General features: G+C 41.7%; 1 protein-coding gene across 3 annotated transcripts in view; it reads right to left on the bottom strand.

Annotated features, from left to right (window-relative positions):
* Window positions 1–707: 707 nt before the first annotated feature.
* Window positions 708–16,569, bottom strand: part of rmi1 (RMI1, RecQ mediated genome instability 1, homolog (S. cerevisiae)) — a 21,644-nt gene continuing 5,782 nt past the window's right edge. For 2 of the 3 annotated variants that reach the window (XR_011962589.1, XR_011962590.1), the window contains exons 2-3: window positions 16,086–16,166; window positions 708–1,486 (exon numbers count right to left, since the gene is read on the bottom strand). The gene's annotated coding sequence lies outside the window, so the exon portion shown is untranslated. The remainder of the gene's footprint in view (window positions 1,487–16,085; window positions 16,167–16,569) is intronic. The other variant, XR_011962592.1, reaches the window with a different exon arrangement.

Here is a 16,569-nt window from a genome sequence, read left to right as displayed (position 1 = left end):
CCGTTCTTTCGGTTTTCACCTTACCTCAGTTTTGAAGAGACAGGCATGTTGAATAATTTGGGACAACTGAATTTTACGCACATTATTTTATTTCTGGAGGCTACAGGAAAACATTCCTTCTTTAAGAAAACATCCATCTAGAACCCTTTAATTTAAAAATGTTAAAATTAATAGTACACCAATAAACAGACAGATTTACAAAATATTACATTTCCACATATTGATTCTTTAGCACATTAGATATTTTTGAAAAAAGGCTTTTTATTCACCCATTTGCATCACCGCTACACAGTTCTATTATGTTGCACTGATTCACCACGGATGCCATGCACCATCAGTTCGAGAATGGTGGACATTTTATGGCTCCTGTTGATGTAAAGATAACTGGCTATTGATAACGATAATAATATCTATTCCTATCATGTTCAGCAACTGTACAACAAAAATCTGGTAATTATCTGTGAATACACGTTGACATCAAAGAGTTATGTCAAATAAGAGTGTCTCTTTCTTTGGTATACACATAATCAGAATAGCAGCCTACATCATTCATTTCAGTGACCTCTCGAGCTTGCTAAGAATTTTAAAATATTTTTAAAAACTTAAGTTTTCATCCCAAAAGAGAAAACACTGGAAAATCTCATCAGGTCTGGCAGCATCTGTAATGAAAGAAAAGAGTTGACGTTTCAAGTCTAACTGACCCTTTATCAACTCTTTTCTCTCCTTACAGATGCTGCCAGACCTGCTGAGATTTTCCAGTGTTTTCTCTTTTGGTTTCAGATTCCAGCATCCGCACTAATTTGCTTTTATCCTTAAGATTTCATCCCTTTGTTTTCCTCTTCAGACCTGCTTAGTGATAATAAATGAGGGGTGTATGAATAGGAAGGGTTTAAAGGGATATGGCAAATAAGACTTGTATAGGATTTCTGGTCAGCATGGATGACTTGGACTGAAGTGTATACTTCTGTGACGTATCAATGACTCTATGAATCTATGAATATGAGGATTTAACAATTTATGCTGTTATGCCTTTCAGCATCAGGTCATCGACGCAACTCTTTGTTAATAATTTTTTGTGAAATTACTTAACTCAGTTCAGCCTGCTGCCTTTAAATACTAACTAAACAGTATCATTTTTGCTCGGCAGAGTTCTTAATATAAGCATTGTTGCTACTGCATACAAACAAGAATAGATCAATCAGCCCACTGAGCCTGCTCCACCACTCAAACAATCATGGCCGAACATCATTGGCTGCACCATTGTTGTCAACCATCTTCGTATCCCAGTGTTATTAGTATCCAGAAATTAATCAATTTCTGTATTGAACATGCTTGAGCAGCCAGCGACCTCTGGGAGAGAGAGTTCCAAAGATTCATCACTCTGAGTGAATAGATTCCTCTTCATCTCAGTCTTACGCATTCGGAGATTATCCTCCCTGGTTTTCGACTCAGCAGCAGGGAAAACTCTATGGGGTATTTTCACATCCTGTAAGAATTTTGTAGTTACAATGTGATAACCTTTTATTCTTTGAAAATCTACATAATGCATGCTCAGTATTCTCAATCTCTTTTTAAAGACAATCCCACCAACTCATGGATTATGCTGGTCATAGAGCGAGTGTGACAGACGTTTATAAATATATTCTTTCTTAGATAAGGAGACCAAAACTGTACATAATCTTGGCTGCAATATTAATGATATTCCATGCAATTGCAGCAAGACTGCTTTATTCCTCTAATCAATTCCCACGAATCAATGAATGATTTTATTGTCACGTGTATTTTACAGTTGGGAAAATATTAAAAGACAGTGAAAAGCTTTTCCACTGTCACCATCATTTGGTACCATTTTAAATAGTTTATGAATAAGAAATGAAATAGACAGGTATAGCATAAAAAGTCCATTGGTTCTGAGCTAGCTCATCATCAGTGATTCCTGTGCCACGATCTCTCCTCTACCACCTCACTGCCATCTACACCAGATGCAAACACCATTGGCTCAAAGGTAGAAGACAGAGGGAGGTGGTGGTGGGTTATTTTTCAGACTGGAGGCCTGTGACCAGTGGAGTGCCACGAGACTTGGTGCTGAGTCCTCTACTTTTTGTCATTTACATAAATGATTTGGATGCGAGCATAAAAGAGGTACAGTTAGTTAGTTTGCAGACGACGCCAAAATTGGAGGTGTAGTGGACAACAAAGAGGGTTACCTCAGATACAACAGGATCTTGACCAGATGGGCCAATGGGCTGAGAAGTGGCAGATGGAGTTTAATTCAGATAAATGCGAGGTGCTGCATTTTGGGAACGCAAATCTTAGCAGGACTTATACACTTAATGGTAAAGTCCTAGGGAGTGATGCTGAACAAAGAGACCTTGGAGTGCAGGTTCATAGCTCCTTGAAAGTGGAGTCGTAGGTAGATAGGATAGTGAAGAAGGGGTTTGGTATGCTTTCCTTTATTGGTCAGAGTATTGAGTACAGGAGCTGAGAGGTCATGTTGCGGGTGTACAGGACACTGGTTAGGCCACTGTTGGAATATTGCGCGCAATTCTGGTCTCCTTCATCGGGGAGTCCAGAACTAGAGGGCATTGGTTTAGAGTGAGAGGGGAAAGATATAAAAGAGACCCAAGGGGCAACGTTTTCATGCAGAGGGTGGTACGTGAATGGAATGAGCTGCCAGAGGATGTGGTGGAGGCTGGTGCAATTGCAACATTTAAGAGGCATTTGGATGGGTATATGAATAGGAAGGGTTTGGAGGGATATGGGCCAGATGCTGGCAGGTGGGACTAGATTGAGATGGGATATCTGGTCGGCGTGGACAGGTTGGACCAAAAAGGTCTGTTTCCATGCTGTACATCTCTATGACTCTATAACATTAAAGTCTCCATTCTTCAAGCACCATCTTTTATCACTGGGTCAGTTCACCACTACTACCATGCCACCACTTGGGCCGGACCCTCCAACATCAGAGTCACATCGCTCACTACTAGGCTCACCTCGAGGTTACAGTGATGCCATTCTGCCATTGCCCCACTGCCACCAGCACCGGACTCAGCCAACGAAGTCGCCGATCCTCAGGTACTTCACTGCTGGTCCTACCTGGTCAATGTCACCTCCACCAATGTAGCAGCTGCCAATTCTGATGCCAGATTCCATGCTTGCCCCTGAAAAGCAAGTGCTCACTTGAGTCTGCTCTGGGCTCACTCACCACTGCCATGAGTTTGTGCTGGGATCCCTTACTGCCACCAAAGCTGTCTGAGCTCAGGACAAGAGGAAAAGAGAGAAAAAGAAAAGTAAACGGTTGGAGCAGACTAGCCCTGGCTCAGGAGTCCTACTCCATCTGCATCTTGAAGGCGGCGGCTAGCATATCAATTGATTTCCTTGACTACTGTAGTTCAGTCGACTGCTGTATCTGCGTGCTCGTTTTTGTTGATTCATGAACTAGGAAACTCGGGTCCCTTTGGTCCTCAACACTTCCCAACCTCCCACCACGTCAGAAATAAAGTGTTTCAGTTTATTTTCGACCAAAGCAGGTAACCTCACACATTCCAAATGTGATTGAATCTAGCATCCAATGTTAAAAATCACACAATACCAGGTTATAGTCCAACAGATTTAATTGGAAGCACTAGCTTTCAGAGCGCTGCGCCCCGAAAGCTAGTGTTTCCAATTAAACCTGGTGTTGTGTGATTTTTAATTTTGTACACCCCAGTCCAACACCAGCATCTTCATATCATGAGATGAGATTCAATGTTGGTTAGTTAGTTCATTCCCAAATTGACATCCACATATACAGACTTCATTCTATCTTATTTTCACTACCAGTCTGGCTTGGATCATAGAGTCATAGAGATGTCAGTTTGCTATAAATAACTGTTCTATTTCAATGTAAAGTTTCCTAATCGTTTAACAGTGTCGCTGCAATTAACAAGTATGGATGTAATTAGCAAACATTGCAACCTTCTGATTTGTGACAGCTTGTTGAGATGAACTGTGCTGTCTCAATGTAAATTGTTCTATTCAGCATCACCATTCCCATTAACAAGTGTTGATGAGATTAGCAGGCATTGTTCCAATTTCTACTGTTCTAAACTCATTGCCCGAAACGTCGATTTCGCTGCTCCTTGGATGCTGCCTGAACTGCTGTGCTCTTCCAGCACCACTAATCCAGTATTCAGTCTTTCTTTCAGTCATGCGTGGGTCATGGCCATCACTGGCTGGCCAGCATTTATTGCTTCATCCTTAATTGCACATGACAAGGCTACTTCTTAAATTGCTGGAGTCCACGTTCTGTGGGTTGACAACAATGCCCTGAGAGAGGGAACTTCTTTAAATGTGTTTCACAGTGGGCAGTGCATTTACCAAATGAACATCATATTTCCCAATAACTTTTTCATAAATAACAGAAAAGCCTTAATGCAGGTCTATAAGGAAGAAAACACTATATATAATCAAAAGTATAAAACAAAATATTATATCATCTCACAAACATGATCATAAAATTATTTCTACCATTTCTTTGGATGTTTCATTTTGCCGCAGAAGTGACATAACTAATAAATTAATGAAGCTTTACAATTTTTTTTAAAAAGTGAGCATATCTTTTTCTAAAGCAGAAAACGCTAGAGAAACTATAGGCCTGGCATCTCTGTGGTGAGAGAAAAACAGACTTAATGTTTCAAATCTGAAATAAAATGAAGTGCTGATGCTGGAGTTCTGAAATCACTGCAGGTCTGGAAGCATCTGAGGGGCATCAATTCTGATAAAGAGTCACTGACTCAAAACATTAATCCCGTATTCTCCCCAAAGACGCCGTCAGAGGTGTTGAGTTTTGCCAGTAATTTCTGTCTTTGTTTCAAGTCTGATATGGCTTTTCTTCTGAACTGAATTTTTAAAATATTTGTCCATGAAATGTGGGCATCACTGGCTGGAGTATCTTAATTGTTTTGGAGACTGTGATGGTGTGCTGCCTTCTTGACTGGCTCCAGTCATGGATGGTGTAAACACACCCACAGTGCTGTTAAGGGGGAGTTCCAGCATTTTAACTTAAAAATAGTGATGGAACAACAGCCTTTGTACATTACTGGTGAATGGAGTGAGTAATAAAGGTGCTAGATGGGAAACTAACCAAGTAGGTTAATTTATCTTGATGGTTTTGAGATTCTTGAATGCTGTTGAAGTTAACCCTATTAGCATTCCCCACTCTTCATAATTGTAAGAGTCACAGCTGTGATAATTTATTGCCAGTAGACCAAACAAAGAGAGAGTGGGAGGAAATCTTGTCCTCAAGAGTTGCCAGCTACTCTACAAGAACTCAATAGTGGGTACTGGACAAAGGTCCTCAACAAAAAAATTCAATAGCTCTGCAACCAGGAAAATTCAGGGCTTTAAGGCAAGAGAGGGTTGGGCAATTTAGGAACAGAGGTGGGAATGGGTTTTGGAAATCAGGCCAGGAGGAGTAAGTGGAGGTAATAGCTGTTGGGGGGGGGGGGGGTGCAGTGGGGGGGTCTGCCAATCACAAAAGGCACACCCTGAAATGCTGTACTCCCCACCTCCTTCCTGTTTTTCCAAAATGTTTTTCAAAAGCAGGTTACCCACTTTTTTTCCTATGTAGCCATTTTATGGCAATGGCAGCATGAAATATGGATCAATTGACTCACTGGCAACAGGCTCAACTAACCATTGATCTTTTTTTTAAAATGGAGGGAGGAAATTTTCTTGTACAGCAGTAATGGTGTCCCTACCTCTAAGCCAGGAGACCTGGGTTCAAGTCCCAGCTGTTTCAGAGATGCGTAATAACATCCCTTGAACAGTGGATTAGAAAATACAAAAATCAAAGACAGAATGTCCACTTTGTTATACAAGTACCCAACATATTTATAGGGACTTGAACAGGATGGCAGTGGCATGTATCCCCTTGAATTTTATATGCTGTACACACCACTGAAAACACATCCAGCTGTTTTGTGTGTGTGTGTGTGTGTGTGTGTGTGTGTGTGTGTGTGTGTGTGTGTGTGTGTGTGTGTGTGTGTGTGTGTGTGTGCGGGGGGGGGGGGGTGGATTTCTTAAAATCCAACCGATCAGGTCCTCTGTTTTAAGAATGTTATTTTCAACTTCATTCTTACTCAAGGAAGGGTTAACCCAGTTCTCAGATGAACAACAGATGAATGAGTTCACTTTGCATCGTTACTAAGAGAAAAGGGGAAGTGGTGGTACAGTGATGAAGGTAATCCAGAAACCCAGGCTGAGCTGATAAGTTCAAATCCAGCCATGCCATTTACTAAAATTTGATATTTAGAAAAAACACACATGCTAAATATAATTTGCAACGCTATATTCTCCCTGACATGGTTGTCTTTACAATGAGCACAGGTGGATTCTGAAGATACTATCTTTCACAGAACAAGCACTAGAAACACAATAACAGGAAAACAGACTTTGTCAACAGAGGCTTGCTTAGCTTTACCCTCTCCACTAAACTACAGTAATTGTTTCGCTCTAAGTTTTAAGAGAATAGACTTCCCATAACTACTGTAAATGAACAGGCAAGCAAATAAAATGCAGAAGATGCACTTTATGGGAAAAGATCAGCCAAGTGGGATTAATTGCATCTCTTTCAAAGTCATTTTCAGTGCTATACTATGCAATGATTCACAGCACTATACAGACTGAATTTCTTGAACTATTACTTAAGTCCTAGTCTAGATTGTTTTGGTGACAATTATATCTTTAACAAAAGCTTCATCATGAGTGAATATTAAGGTATGTGGACTATTATAGTGATTGTGGTGCTGGAAAAGCACAGCAGGTCAGGCAGCATCCAAGGAGCAGAAGAATCGACATTTCAGGCAAAAACCCTTCAGCTGGGATGAGCTCATTCCTGATGAAGGGCTTTTGCTCGAAACGTTGATTCTCCTGCTCCTTGGATGCTGCCTGACTTTCTATGCTTTTCCAGCACCACACTCTCAACTCTAATCCCTAGCATCTGCAGTCCTCACTTTCGCCAATAAGAGTGATTGACCCAAAACTGGCAAAGATTAGCCAAAGTGGTAGCAATTATATCAGATGAGAAGAATTAACAACAAATTAACACTCATCAACAAAACCAAATGAACCCAAAATAAATCAAATCTGAGTAAAAGACAGTGCAAAATATGATGAAGATTAAAACCGTTTGAGTGGGTTTGTCCAACCTTTTCTCATGGGAGCAAGGGAGAGCAGCAATTTTTCTCTCACTCAGAGTAAATGATCAGCAAATACAGGAGAGAAACTGATTCAAGAAGCATATCCTCAAAACCATCCAGTTCTAATTGCCATAATTAGAACCCCATTGGCAGATAAAAGACAAACTTTGGTTACTGCAACCTGTGGGGTGTCTGTTGAACAAGCCTGTTCTTAGTCCACGTAAATGAGATAATAATAGTCATAGAGATGTACAGCTCAGAAACAGACTCTTCAGTCCAATCATGCGTGCCGACCAGATAGCTTAAATCAATCATTTGCCAGCACTTGGCCCATATCCCGCTAAACCCTTCCTATTCATGTATCCATCCAGATGTTTTTTAAATGTTGTAATTATACCAGTCTCCACCACTTCCTCTGATAGCTCATTGCATGCATGTGCCACCTTTTGTGTGAAAAAGTTGCCCCTTTGGTCCCTTTTAAATCATTCCCCTCTCATCCTTAACTTATGCCCTCTAATGCTGGATTCCCACACTCCAGGGAAAACATTGTCTATTTATCCTATGCATGCCCCTTAGGATTTTATAAACCTATATAAGGTCACCCCTCAGCCTTCAATGCTCGACTGAACATAGCCCCAGCATATTCAGCCACTGTCTACAGCTCAAACCCTCCCACCCTGGCAACAACCTTGTAAATATTTTCTGAACCCTTTGAAGTTTCACAACATCTTTCCTATAGGAGAAAGACCAGAATTGCACACAATATTCCAACAATGTCGTGTACAGCCGTAACATGACCTCCCAACATCTATACTCAGTGCTCTGACCAATAGTCAGAACAATACAGGTAATTTTCCTAAAACGAGCATTTATTAATCACAATTTGGCTGCACCGCGATTAGTGAATTGCAGGCCCCTTTTTTTAGAAAGTGAACTCCCATTCGCTGTTATGTGATTCCATTCCCGGCACATACCCTAACAGCAAAACATAGCCTCAAGATCCTGTCTGCAAAATGCAAATTCAGTGTGTTCAGTTAAAATAGAAGTGCAATCAGCTCTGCAAGCCTTGAAACTGGAAATTGTAGTCTACATTTAGAAGGAACTCTATTTCAAACTGGGGAAGAATCTTAAGGACTGGACTTCTACAACAGCATCAGTCAGCTCATGCATTTTGTGGCGAAGAGCTTTGTGAAAGGTACAGAGCTGTAGTCAGTGATTTTAATGTTAGAGTGTTATATTTACTGTATTATTTAAAAAAGGATTTAGAAATTTACTTAGAGTGTGCTATTGTTTGTGTTAGACTAACTACTATTTGGTTTGGATTTTTACTCATTTGTGGTGATTTGCCTCTCACCCTGTTTGTCCAATAGGTCCCATTATTTATATTGGATGATTTTCTGTAACATGGTGTTGCGCGGGAACACAACTACAGTACCTTGTTATAGGAGAACTACTGTACAACAGTCTTAGTACCTCTAACGTAATAGGGGGGAATAAAGTTCCTGCTGTTGACAACTTATTGAGTAAACGATACAAAACATTGTGTGGATGCCAAGTGAGAACTAGATTTAAACTTTGCTGTGATGACCTTTTCATGTTCAAATTTCATTCTCATATTCAATCCCTGGACTCACATGAGGTTGGCCACTCAGTTGAACTACAACGATTACTGAATCTCAGAGGGCCAGTGAGTTATTTGACAATAGGGTGAAAATAGGCACTAAAGTGATGCAGTGTTAACCAAATACCGTAGTTTGAAAATTTGATTTTAGCATGCAATATTTTGGTCCTAAGTGCTGAATGTATAGTTTGAACATGCCTGAAGGTACTGAATCAAAAGCCTGCAGTTTTTGCACAATAGTGACCATCAGCTGCTACTTTCATGGGCAAGATTTTGCAAACCACATGCCGCCACTTAAATGGAAGGTATAAATTGGATGACGTAGAAACTGTGAGAGAGGGAACATAGGTTGTCTGATGCAGCAGTCAGTCTGAGAGGTTCAGAATAAGAATAACTACCTTTTGGAGAAGGGGTGAATGAGGTGGTGGGAGGGTCATGGGAAAATGAAGGAATACACTTTCTTCTTGTGTCCCTACATTTGCAGTAATTGTGGTTTAATTGTCCATGCTCATGTCCTCCTTTCATTCCTTGTGTAAAGAAAAGAGTTAATTTAACAAGATACTGATGACAAATTACTCTATTTCACCTGCTGATACCTACAGGGTTTCATATAAGATACAGAAGCACAATTAGTGTCTTCGATAGAGTCATAGAGTCCTACAGCATGGGGACAGGTCTTTTGGCCCAAACTCGTCCATGCTAACCAAAATGACCACTTACACTAACCGCATTTCCATGCAGTTGGCCCATATACAAGAAAACCTTTCCTATCTAAGTATTTATCCAAATGCCTTTAAAATGTTGTTAATGTACCCACCTCAACCACTTTCCCTGGCAGCTCATTCCAAATGCATACCATCCTCTGTGTAAAATAATTGCCCCTCTGGTTCCCTTTTATTCTTTCCCCTGTAACTTAAACGGATGCCCTCTCGTCTTCGATTCCCCAACCCTGGGAAAAAGACTAGGCGCATTCACCCTATCCATGCCTCTCATGCTCTTACACACCTCTGCAAGATCCCAGTTCAGTCTCCTACGCTCTAAAGAAAAAAAGATCCTAGCTTGTCCAACCTCTCCCTATAACTCAGATCCTCAAGTCCTGGCAACATCCTTGTAAATTTCTTCTGCATTCTTTTCAGTTCAATAACATTCTTCCTATGGAGTAAAAAAGTATGTTGCTGGAAAAGCACAGCCGGTCAGGCAGCATCTGAGGAGTAGGAGAGTCGACGTTTCGAGCATAAGCTCTTCCTGATGAAGAGCTAATGTTCGAAACGTTGACACTCCTGCGCCTGATGATGCCTGACCAGCTGTGCTTTTCCAGCACCACACTTTTTGACTCTGAACTCCAGCATCTGCAGTCCTCACTTTCTCCCACATCCTTCCTATATAGCAAGGTAACCAGAACTGAACACATTGCTCCAAGTGCAGCCTCACCAACGTCCTGTACAACTCCAAATAACTACCCAACTTCTTTACTCAATGCTCTGACTGACAAAGGCCAATGTGCCAAAAGCCATTTTCACTGCTCTGTCTACCTGTGACTCCACTTTCGGAGGACTGTGCACCTGAACTCCAAGGTCCCTCTGTTCCACTACACTCCTTAATGCCCTACCATGCATCAGGACACTCCTCCCTTGATTTGATTTTCCAAAATGCAAGACCTCACACTTATCTAAATTGAACACTATTTGATATTTCTCAGTCCACTTCCCCAGCTATCAAGGTCCTGTCGCAATTTCTGATAATCTTCCCCACTGTCCATGATACCACCTATTTTAATGTCATCTGCAAACTTACTTAAATCATACCTTATACATTCTCATCCAAACCATTGATTTAGGTAACAACAATAATGGAGAAAGTGAGGACTGCAGATGCTGGAGATTCAGGAAGGTGGGCTTATGCCCAAAACGTCGATTCTCCTGCTCCTTTGATAGTGCCTGACCTGCTGCGCTTTTCCAGCAACACATTTTTCAACAACAATAATGGACCCAGCACTGATCCCTGAGGCACTCCACTAGTCACAGGCCTCCAGTACAACAAGCATCCTTCCATTATTATCCTCTGCTTACCACCACCAAGCCAATTTTGTATCCAATTTGCCAGCTCACCCTGGATTCCATGCAATCCAACCTTCCAGACCAACCCTACCATGTGGAACTTTATCAAAGGCCTTACTGCTCCCATGAGGAGGTTGAACAGTTCATCAACTTCACCAAAACATTCCACCCCAACCTTAAATTCACCTGGACCACCTCTGACGTCTCCCTCCCCTTCCTAGACCTCTTCATTTCCATCGATAAGGACCAACTCAACAGTGACATCTCTTACAAACCCACCGACTCACACAGCTACCTGGATTACATTTCCTCCCACTATTCCTCCTGCAAAAATGCTATCCTGCATTCCCAATTCCTCACCTCACCTGCTTCCAGGAGGACCAGTCCCATCACAGAACACACCAAATAGCCTCCTCTTTAAAGACCGAAATTTCCCCTTCCACGTGGCTGAAGATGCTCTCCAACGCATCTCATCCATGTCCCGCACCCCCACCCTCCAACCTCATCCCTCTAACCAGCATTAAGGACAGAACCCCCGGTCCTCACCTGCCACCCCACCAAGCTCCACATAAACCGCATTATCCACAGACATTTCGGTCACCTCCAAACTGACCCCACCAGCAGCCCTATCTGCTTTCTGCAAAGACTGTTCCCTCCACGACTACCTGGTCAGATCCACGGCCCCTCCTGGCACCTTCCCCTGTCACCACAGGAATTGCAAAACCTGCGCCCACACCTCCCCCCTCACTTCTGTCCAAGGCCCCAAAGGAGCCTTCCACATCCAAAGTTTCACTTGCACTTCCATACATGTCATTTATTGTATACGTTCCTCTCGATGCTGTCTCCTCTACATTGGGGAGACTGGATGCCTTTTCGTAGAGCACTTTAGAGAACATCTCCGGGACACCCTCACCAATCAACCCCACCACCCCGTGGCCAAACATTTCAACTCCCCCTCCCACTCTGCCGAGGACATGCAGGTCCTGGTTCTCCTCCATCACCACTCCCTCACCACCCGACGCTTGGAGGAAGAATGCCTTATCTTCCACCTCGGGACCCTTCAACCCCATGACAATGAGGACGTCACCAGTTTCCTCATTTCCCCTCCCCCCATCTTACCCCAGTTCCAGCTCAGCACTGCCCTGATGACCTGTCCCACCTGTCAATCTTCCTTCCCACCTATCCACTCCACCCTCCTTTCCAACCTACCACCTTTACCCCCACCTCCATCCATCTATTGCACTCTCAGCCCCATCCCCCTCCCATTTATCTCTCCATCCACAAGGTTCCCAGCCTCATTCCTGATGAATGGCTCTGGCCCGAAACACTGATTTTTTCTGCTCCTCGGATGCTGCCTGACCTGCTGTACTTTTTCAGCAACAGACTCTCAACTCTGATCTGCAGCATCTGTAGACCTCACTGTCCCTTAAAGTCCATACAGACTATGTTTACCACTCTGCCCTTGTTAACCTTCCTGGTCACATCAAAGAACTCTAACAAATATGTGACGCATGATCTCCCATGCACAAAGCCATGCTGACTACTCCTAATCAAACCCTGTCTTTACAAATGCACGTTTATCTTATTTTTCAGAATCTTCTCAAGTACCATACCAACATACCAACCACAGATGTTAGATAGGTTTTTCTTTGCAGACCTTCTTAAGTATGGCACAAGATTTTCTACCCCCTACCCGTGGCTAACAAAGACGCAAAACTATCAGCCAGGGCCCTCTCGATTTCTTCTCTTTTCTCTTGCAGTGTTCTTGAATATATCTGGTCAGGATCAAGAGACTTATCCACCTTATACGTTCTAGTGCATCCAATACCCCCTCTACTGTGATATGGATAGTCCCAAAAATATCACAACTAACTTCCCCAAGTTTCCAACTCTTCTTCATGTCTTTTTTCACTGTAAACACAGGAAAAATATTAATTGAGGACCTCGCCTATCTTCTGCAATTTGACACAAACATATCCACTTTAGTCCCTTGCTCAGAATCCTGCAAGAGATGATATTTACCACATCTGCCGCAGAAAGTGGTTCAGGCCAAAGCATCGAATGTTTTCAAGAAGGATTTTAATATGGTTCTTTGGGCTAAAGAGATCAAAGGATATCAGGAGAAAGTGGAAAAGGATACAGAGTTGAACAGTGGAGCAGGCTCAAAGGGCTGCATTACCAACTCCTGCTCCTATTTTCTATGTTTCTATTTACCAGCAAGTAGTATTCAAAATCCTCTACAAGAACTTGTTCACTACAAAGCAATTAGTCACTGTTAGAAGAGGTCATTCACTCAAGCCCTGTTGAAAGTATCATTCAGCCTCTTCATGAGCATTAACAGCCAATTTAAGTAGCAATCAATATCTTAACAATCCTCTTGTCTTATGCTAAATGCAGGTTTTGAGTCCATTTTAACCACCCTGCAAGCTCTTTAGTGCTTAAAATATCCGGAGAAAATTGCTGAGCATCTCTGAGAAGACAAAAAATTGAAAGTGACTTAGAAAATGTTCTGTAAGACATGAAATCTCCATATTATTAAGGGACAGGAGATTGTTATAATTGTCCCCAAATATGGCACTACCTCACCCCACCATCTCTGAAACTCTCAGCTGCACCTAACAACTTCAATTTTTCCAGTTCTCTCAGGCCACACAAGCACAATCCTTGAAGGACTTTCTGCATACAAAAACTGCTATGTACCCCACTTGTAATTACACTTCAAGCAGACTTTGTGGATAAAATATTTTACACCAAGCTAAAATTGGGAATGCGCTATATAAAACCAAGTTATTTCTTTCTTTCTTGCATCTATTTCATTGATTCATATACACAAAGGCACTATGAATGATAAAGGATAAATGATAAACACGTCCTCCATAACACCATGATTGTAATCTCCACTTTGCTTACAACCGAGGTACATATTTGACCATTTTACTTGTCTAATAAATGGTATAAAAAATGAACACATTATCAATCAGCGTTTGACTCATTTTACTTGCAGTAATGATTTTAAACCACAAAGCTTTGATGCCAGCACAGTGCACTAATTGAGAATTATTTTCTTCCAATTAATCAAACATTTAGCTTACATTTCCTGGAAACTAATTATACGTAACTTACAGATTTGTGAAGGTCACGTTGTGATTGGTGGTCTAACGTTTATAGTTTTCTCATACAGTTAAAAAGAAGGTGGAATTATACCTTAAGCTTGATGGTGTTAATCTCACTGAATAATGTTCATTTTTTAACCACTGCAAACAATTGATTAGATTCAATTAATCTTTACTTACTGTTTAATTATCATCCAAGCATATTCAACAATTTCTTTAGAAGTGTTTTGAAAGGTTCTCTCAAACTGTACTTAAGTTTTCCAAGAATACAGAGTCATAGAGATGTACAGCATGGAAAAAGGCCCTTCGGTCCAACCCATCCATGCCAACCAGATATCCCAACCCAATCTAGTCCCATCTGCCAGCACCCAGCCCATATCCCTCCAAACCCTTCCTATTCATGTACCCATCCAAATGCCTTTTAAATGTTGCAATTGTACTAGCCTCCACCACTTCCTCTGGCAGCTCATTCCATATACATACCATCCTCTGTGAAAAAGTTGCCCCTTAGGTCTCTTTTATATCTTTCCCCTCTCACCCTAAACCTCTGCCCTCTAGTTCTGGACTCCCCGAACCCAGGGAAAAGACTTTGTCTATTTATCCTACCCATACCCCTCATAATTTTGTAAACCTCTATAAGGTCACCCCTCAGCTTCCGACACTGCAGCCCCAGCCTGTTCAGCCTCTCCCTATAGCTAAAATCCTCCAACGCTGGCAACATCCTTGTAAAGTCTTTTCCGAACCCTTTCAAGTTTCACAACATCTTTCCGATAGTAAAGAGACCAGAACTGCATGCAATATTCCAACAATGGTCTAACCAATGTCCTATACAGCAGCAACATGACCTCCCAACTCCTCAATACTCTGACCAATAAAGGAAAGCATACCAAACATCATCTTCACCATCCTGTCTACCTGCGACTCCACTTTCAAGGAGCTATGAACCTGCATTCCAAGGTCTCTTTGCTCAGCAACACTCCCAAGGACCTTACCATGAAGTGTACAAGTCCTGCTAAGATTTGCTTTCCCAAAATGCAGCACCTCACATTTATCAGAATTAAACTCCAATTGCCACTTCTCAGCCCATTGGCCCATCTGATCAAGATCACGTTGCAATCTGAGGTAATCTTCTTCACTGTCCATTAAACCTCCAATTTTAGTGTCATCTGGAAACTTACTAACTGTACTCTTTTATGCTCACATCCAAATCATTTATGTAAATGATAAAAAAAAGAGGGTCCAGCGCCGATCCTTGTGGCACTCCGCTAGTCACAGGCCTCCAGTCTGAAAAACAACCCTTCACCACCACCCTCTGTCTTCTACCTTTAAGCCAGTTCTGTATCCAAATGGCTAGCTCTCCCTGTATTCCATGAGATCTAACCTTGCTACCCAGTCTCCCATGGGGAACCTTGTCAAACACCTTGCTCTCCTTATTTTTCTGCTTTGTAATTAAGATTCTGTACCAAGGTATCTTTGTAATCAAGATGGCACCATAAGTGGTAACTTATAAACTGTTCACTGTATTTGGGCGTACATGTGACAGTAATCCTAATTCAATTCAGGTGGCCATCAAAACCATTAAGACACATCTAGGAGGAGAAATGAGACAAGTAATTGTAAAAGTTAGAGGAAATTGAAGCATTTCACAGATCTTCTGAAAAAAGTCTAGAAGGAACAGCTGGCTGTCAGAAATTGGCTCCTTTTATAAAAGGACCAAATTCAATTAACCAAAGTCCTTCAGGCCTGGACTTGGACACCGGTGTAAATCCAAGTTGCACAACTCAAATGACCTGGAAAAAAACATTTGATCAACATCCAGATTACAAAGGAAAAGATTTCAGATGGTGCCATCCAGTTAGCACTGCCTCAGTTTTAGTCGGGATGTTATTACCATAAATAGAACTTTCACCCAATCCCAGTGGGCTTTCCTATCCTGTATCTTTGGTGCAGAAACCTTGAATTTCCAGATTCCATTCCTACCTGTCCTGTGCTACCACTTATGGCCATAACTCCATGTCATACACACTCCATCGCATACACAAAATTAATATGTAGGGAGTAGGTTAATTGTGGCAGCACACAAATGAGAAAAATACATCAACAAATGACTCACCATATAGAAGAATGAAGGAATTTAAAATGTGAAAGATCTGTTTTCCAACTGTCGTATTGTGGAACTATCAAGCATTAAAAACTGAAAAAAAAGGCATGTATCAAAGCTTTCCACTTTGCATTCATTTGGACAAATATAAGAAATACTATGTTTCAAAAGGGAGCAACAAATTTGTTTAGAAAAACTTTCAGAACAGTAACATTATTCAAAAGTATTCAATTCCAGAGTTATGATGATCAATATTCACTGTGAAATCATGTCACAATTCAAACACAAGTGGTAAACTGACAGTTAACAAGCACGGTGGCACAGTGGTTAGCACTGCTGCCTCACAGCGCCAGAGACCTGGGTTCAATTCCCGCCTCAGATGACTGACTGTGTGGAGTTTGCACATTCTCCCAGTGTCTGCGTGGGTTTCCTCCGGGTGCTCCGGTTTCCTCCCACAGTCCAAAGATGTGCAGGTTAGGTGAATTGGCCATGCTAA

Source organism: Chiloscyllium punctatum, chromosome 2 (assembly GCF_047496795.1).
Source record: "Chiloscyllium punctatum isolate Juve2018m chromosome 2, sChiPun1.3, whole genome shotgun sequence".
Lineage (NCBI taxonomy): Eukaryota > Metazoa > Chordata > Chondrichthyes > Orectolobiformes > Hemiscylliidae > Chiloscyllium > Chiloscyllium punctatum.
The sequence above is the reverse complement of the archived record's forward strand: the minus strand, read 5'-3'. Positions and strand labels throughout refer to the sequence as shown.